Genomic DNA, 6,000 nt, shown 5'->3' on the forward strand with positions numbered 1-6,000 from the left:
AAAAAGCGTGGGTGAAAGAAGTCAAATAACTCCACTTTTCTATTTGCTAGTAATTTTGCTTGTGTGTATGTGAACGATTTGTTGAAAGACAAATATCTAAAATTAGCTTCCTCTCTGTAAGCATCATATTACCTTTGCCCTCATCATCACTGATAAGCATTCCCTGAGGGTGGAGGAAAACAAGTTTCCACCCCCGTTCCTGGGGGTGGGGGTGGAGATCAATTTTAGATGAGAAATACATAAAAGCCAATTAATTCAGGTTACTTAACCTAAGAAATCTTCATTCTTCCTGCTTTTTTTTTTTAGGGATAAACCTCATAAATGAACTGGGGCAAAGGATACCAGCCGGGTAATCAGCTGCAATATGCCAAGTATTGTGTTAAGCACTGTCCATATACAGTTCATTTAAAGCTCACAATCACCCTTTGGAGGAAACATTACCTCAGTTTTATAGATATCAGAGGAATATCCACCAGTAAAAACTGAAGTTCACAGAGTTTAGTTCTGATTTCCAAGGTCACAAAGATGGAAAGTCCACTTTTAGCCAAACTCTAGACTGTCTGTGGCAGAGGCAGACAGTCCCCTCAATTCCACATTTTGCCACCTCATTCATTGGCCATGCCTAATTATAATGTCTGTTCATTTCTGTGGCTTCAAATAATTAGTTGTTCAAGCAACTGAACCCAACAGAACCACAATTAAATCAGCATTTTACACGATCCAAGTTTGGGGGAACAGGCATAAAGCTCCCAGCAATTTTTCAGCAAATGTTATCATACATGTCTGGATTTTTTTCTCTTATGAATGGATGATATGGCTACCAAGACTACACTATATTATTTAGGGACCACCTAAATCCTCCAATTCTTAGTGGTTTTAATACAGGCACCTCAGCCAGTGGTTTTTGGGTTGTAGGAGGACACTTGAAAAAAAAAGAAGGAAAAATTCGGTTATGCTACTATCAAGCAAGAGTCAACCAAAAGTACTAGGCATGAGTGAGGGCTCTATGTGCCACTTTACGACGATGGCAAATGGACGAAGTATAATGTCATCCACCTTGAACAAAAAACCTCCCAAAAATGAGATACACCACCCCCCTACACACACACACACAGAGACAGAGAATGAATGAATGAACAAAATCTGCTATGGATGAACTAGACTGTCCTGATCCTATTTAATGTTATGAGATGGAAATTGTCAAGGGGTCTTCTGAATTAGAAAGACAGGTTTTTTGGTGCCAAACATTAAGTTTTCAGCATACAAGCACTTCCTAGACATCTCTTCCCCAATCCTCCTTGATAACTGGCTTCCTTTTGTTTAACCTAAGAACAATTAGATGATATTACCAAAGGATGACAGACCAGAATCCCACTGCCCACAACTAATGGATAATTGAGTTCTGTGGCATTTACCTTGCAAACATCTCAAGCGCTTGTCTCCTTTTGTCCACAGCCATGGCCACTGTGGTTCAGGCCATCATCACGATTATCTGAATGGTTATAATCTCTTTAAAAGATTGCTTCACTCCAAACTTACCCCCAACCCCTTTAACCGGGCATCCATGTGCAGCCGGTATGACTGGTCTCTAAACAAAAATGCTCAGGAAGTCACTTCTCTATGTAAAACCCTCCAGTGGCTCCTTTTGCCCTGGGATAAAAAAAAATGAAAATAATAGCTAACAAGTGGGTGCACAATCTGTGCCAGGTACGGCATGACAGCTCAGTCCTTGCAGCAACCTTGTGAGGGAGGTACGACCATCACTACCATTACTTAGTGAGACTAAGTGACTTGACCAAGGCCCCACAGCTAGAAAGGGGCAGAACCATGACTCATATCTGGGTCTGTTACCTCAGAGCACACACGTTAACCACCAAACTATGGGTGTAATGGCATGCAGGTTCTCTGTGACCTGCCTGCTAGCGACGTCAGCCCCATCTCTTAATGAGCCCCTCTTTCCTCCTTTATGCTCCAGCTTTGAGCCACTTGCATGTCGTGGACCTTGACAGGCTGTTTCATGCCTGGTTTTGCTTGTTCTGGCACACGAATCCCTCTTCTAGAGTGCCCTCTCACCTTTGTCTGTCTTTCAAGATTCAGCTCAAGTGATAACTCCTCCATGAGCCTTTTCTGGACTCCCCATGTCCTTTTCTGGTAGAAGTGACCATGCCCCTCCCTTTGTATCACTGTTCTCTCTTTATGCTTCCATCGTAGAAACCACAATCCTTTCCTACCCTTACATAGATAAATATGGCTCCTCTTAGATGTCTATGAATCCTTAAATCCTGGGACTTCATCTTTCTAATCCACTTTATCCCAATTCCTAACAGATTGCTGGGCATGTTAAATGGGTACTGTCAATATTGTTGAATGAATAAAAACATTTGTTTGCACATAAAATATGGTGCTTGGTCAAAGCTCACCATGCCATTATGCTGTGAGACATATTACTTTTATTTTACAGCATCAATGCAATTAGTAAGTTTTTTTTTCTTTATTTAAGGACTATATATTGAAACTTTGAAGAGGTATATGCAGCTTTAGGGTAACTAAATTGAGAGCAGTGGATAGGAGTGGAGAGAAGACCCTGTAGCCCACCTGTTACAACTGTTTTCACCTGGGAAAGTATTTAGTAACAATGAGATATCACCATACAAACCAAATTTGGTATAGGAATTATACACATATCTAGCCTTAGCTTGGTGGATATAGATGATTTACATTTGAAACACAATGCATACATTTTGTTGTGCACAAGAATAAAATCAATCTGAACATTTAATTTAAAAGCAAAAATAACAGCAGTGGAAAACCATGATCAACTTAGGGCAAAACAAATGATGCTGTGATAAAGCATCCTTCCCCAAAATTCCAGAAATGCCAACTTTACATCTGTACATATGTAGCCTGGCAAACACTACATAGTAGCCTGGTTTCTTCATTACTGGCCACCAAATGGTATTCCGAATTGATACATTCTGGTCACACCTTAAAGCCATATATATCTCTAACATTCCCACCTACCCATAAATCTCAGTTCAAGGGAAACATCCTCGAGAAAGCCTTCCCTGATCTCACAGTACAATCTATCTATCTACCTATCTGTCTATATCCTTTAAGATCTTTATTTCTTTCCTTTAGGAAGCTTACCTTAGTTTGTAATTACATAGTCAATTCTCCGTTATTTTGCTAATGGTCAATTCCCCAAAGCATCTGCAAACCCAAGAGATCAGAGACCTAGCCTGATTTTATCATTTTTTCCCCCCAGTGACTGATACATAGCCAAGATTTCTATAAATATTTTGAAGGAATGATGAATGATTCCTTCACCTCTTACTCACGCATTGTCCTATTCTAAGAATTATACATGATTCCTCATGAGACTCAAGCTGATACCCAATCCAGTCCTCTTCATTGTTCCCCTTCATTAGAAAACAGGCTGAGTCCTTATTTTCTAATCCTTTTCCCTCCCATACGTCCATTCAAAAAGGTTCTTAGAAGTGGCCACTTCTAACCAACCTGAACTTCCTGACCTGTGTGGGATCCAGGTCAAGATCATGCAACATGAAATAATGAATTCAGCAAAGGAAAACATTTAGTGACTGAAGGAGCTATTGGGTTATTTTAAAGCCTACACAACTCCTAAAAAACCTATTAATTCAGTAAAAATAATTTAAATCACTTTTTTTTTTCATCATACAGACAAAAGTGGGTTTATTTGCTGATTTTTTCCACTTCTCAGTATATTTTGGCTTTGCTTAGAGAAAGTCTTGGAAAGTAGTTGAATTGTGCTGATTGTTGGCAAGAAGTAAGCCAGCCACATGTGCGGCTCCTAGCCAAATTATCTGGGGGTTGTTCTTAAATAACAGGGCCATGGCTCCATGATTCTTCCCCTCTCAAGGGTCTTGGCCTGCTCCTCCTTCCTAATCTCTTGATCCCCTCCAGCGTCCTACATCTTCCCCTCCCTTCTTGTCTATCACCAAGCTTCTTCACAAATATAAAACATTCACCCTCTGAGGTTCTTATGGATAAAAAAAAAAAAATCCTATGTGTCTTACTCTGCTGGTCCTGGGTGGAGGCAGCAAAGAGATTGGGAGGTGTGATCGTCAAAGATCTGCTTTCAGGAATAGGGACTAGTGAAAGGTTAATTTCTGGAAATCTAGAGCATTTGAGGACAATTCCTTCATTAATTTTCCTCAGTACCAGACTCTAATTAAATTGCCTTTGGAAAGTCCAGTTTAAGAGAAAGAACAAGTAGTATAGAACTCGCCAGGGACTTTCCCCCAGGGCTGCTCCTTTCTTTGAATCTCTGGGACATTAAGGCAAGAAAAAGAGATGTCCCGTCTGGAGTGGCCTTCCTACCCCAAGGGCCAGCCCGGAGAAGGACTTTTGAAGACAGTAGGGGTGGTGCCCGCAAGGAACTCTGGAGATTAAGGGATGCGGATGCGGGCAGTAGCGGTGACGTCATTTTCTTTTGGTTCATTAAGCAGGAGGTGGGATAAAGAATCAAAAGGAGAGGACAGAAGAAGCAGGGTAGAAAAAGATATAGGTTTAAAAAAAAAAAAAAAGGAGGTATAAATAGACAAACGCTATTACAGCAATTCCCTAGAGGATAAACTTGGATTATTTGACTTAAATCTATTGAAACTAATTTTAAAAACAATAAAAGACTCCATCAAATTGGTACTTCTTTTTTTCTCCCCAAAGAATACTGCAGCTGGTGACCAGATCTGAGAACTGACACCCTAGATTTGGGGTCACCGAGGCAAGGTCCCCAAGGCAGCTGGAGGGGACTCATGGCCCAAGAGTTTGGGTCCCTTCCACATGCATACACGCTAGAAAGGTCCCCGTTTCCAAGGAAAAGGAGTTCTTTCCGTCCGTGTCATGCCAGAAACACGGTGGAGGCACCAGACGCTATCCACAGCTGCGTCTTGTTGAGCACTCCCGTTCATCCGCGAGGGCAATCTGCTGCCCCTTGTGAGGGCTGGTAAGCCCGGGTCCTGTAAGTTCGGCTCCAACTTTGCCCTCGCTCCGCGCCCAGGGTTCCCAGGACCGAGCTGCTCTGGCGTGAGCCCTCGGCTTAGCCCCCAGCTCGCGGCCCCCAGCCCCGCCACTGCCCCTCCCCCACCTGGGCGCTTTTTGCCCGCCCTCCTCGCCGCCCTTCATCATACCTGGCGCCCCAGCCCGGGCTCCCTCACCGGGGGCAGCGCCGGCCCCTCAGCCGTGGGTCTTCACGAGACGTGCTTAAGACAGCGCGCAGGGCCCGCTGCCTACGCCAAGGTCACGATCTTGGAGCGGCTGGGGCCCTAGGGTCCGGCCACTGCAGCCCCCGCAGACCCTCTGCGCCGCAGCCGCCGCCCGGCCTGGGAGCCCCGCCCCCGTCACGCCCGCCCGCCCCCTCGGGGTCTCAGACTGCTGGGCCCAGCTCCCCTCTGAGCCGGCTCTCGGGCTGCTCTCTAACATCCACCCCCGGCAGCTCGGTCCCCTCACTGACTTCCCAGGATGAGGTGAGCTGATTTCCCTGGAGCCGGAGGCGGAGAGCCACGCGTCGGGTCTGGTTCCCCGGGCGGCGGGCCCCGCACTTGGGTCCTCTCCTGTTCTTCTGGGGCCGCGCCGGGCTTTCCTGGACCCCAGATCCTGCTTCTGAGGTCGAAGAGACCCCCTCCCCACCGCCCTTCCCTCCTCTTCCTTGAAGGTGGAAAGAGGCTTAAGAGGTTGGGGGCTTACGACTCCGCCAACAGTCTCTGTGCCAGGAGTGGGAAGCTTCTTTTCTGATAAAAGACCAGAGAGTCAAGGTAAAATAAATACAAATCGCTTATCAAAGTTCTTACTCATTCTGCAAGACTCAGGTCAAGCGCTGCCTACACCGCCAGACCTCCTTGTGCTTGCAAACGGCTCCCTTCTTCCACCTTCCTGTGCGAAAGGGCGCTTTGGTTCTTTCTGGTCAGAGGCAGACACCTGTTGCGTGTCATTTCCTCTGCCCAACCCGACTATGTGTTCCTT

The 6,000-nt window shown here is 45.2% G+C and overlaps 1 protein-coding gene across 2 annotated transcripts in view; it reads right to left on the reverse strand.

Moving 5' to 3' along the window:
* The window catches only part of CASR (calcium sensing receptor), an 83,823-nt gene extending 78,476 nt beyond the window's left edge, over positions 1–5,347 (reverse strand). For both annotated transcript variants that reach the window (XM_047791026.1, XM_047791018.1), the window contains exon 1: positions 5,169–5,347. The gene's annotated coding sequence lies outside the window, so the exon portion shown is untranslated. The remainder of the gene's footprint in view (positions 1–5,168) is intronic.
* Between the last annotated feature and the right edge of the window lie 653 nt (positions 5,348–6,000).

Source organism: Phacochoerus africanus, chromosome 1 (assembly GCF_016906955.1).
Source record: "Phacochoerus africanus isolate WHEZ1 chromosome 1, ROS_Pafr_v1, whole genome shotgun sequence".
Taxonomy (NCBI): Eukaryota; Metazoa; Chordata; class Mammalia; order Artiodactyla; family Suidae; genus Phacochoerus; species Phacochoerus africanus.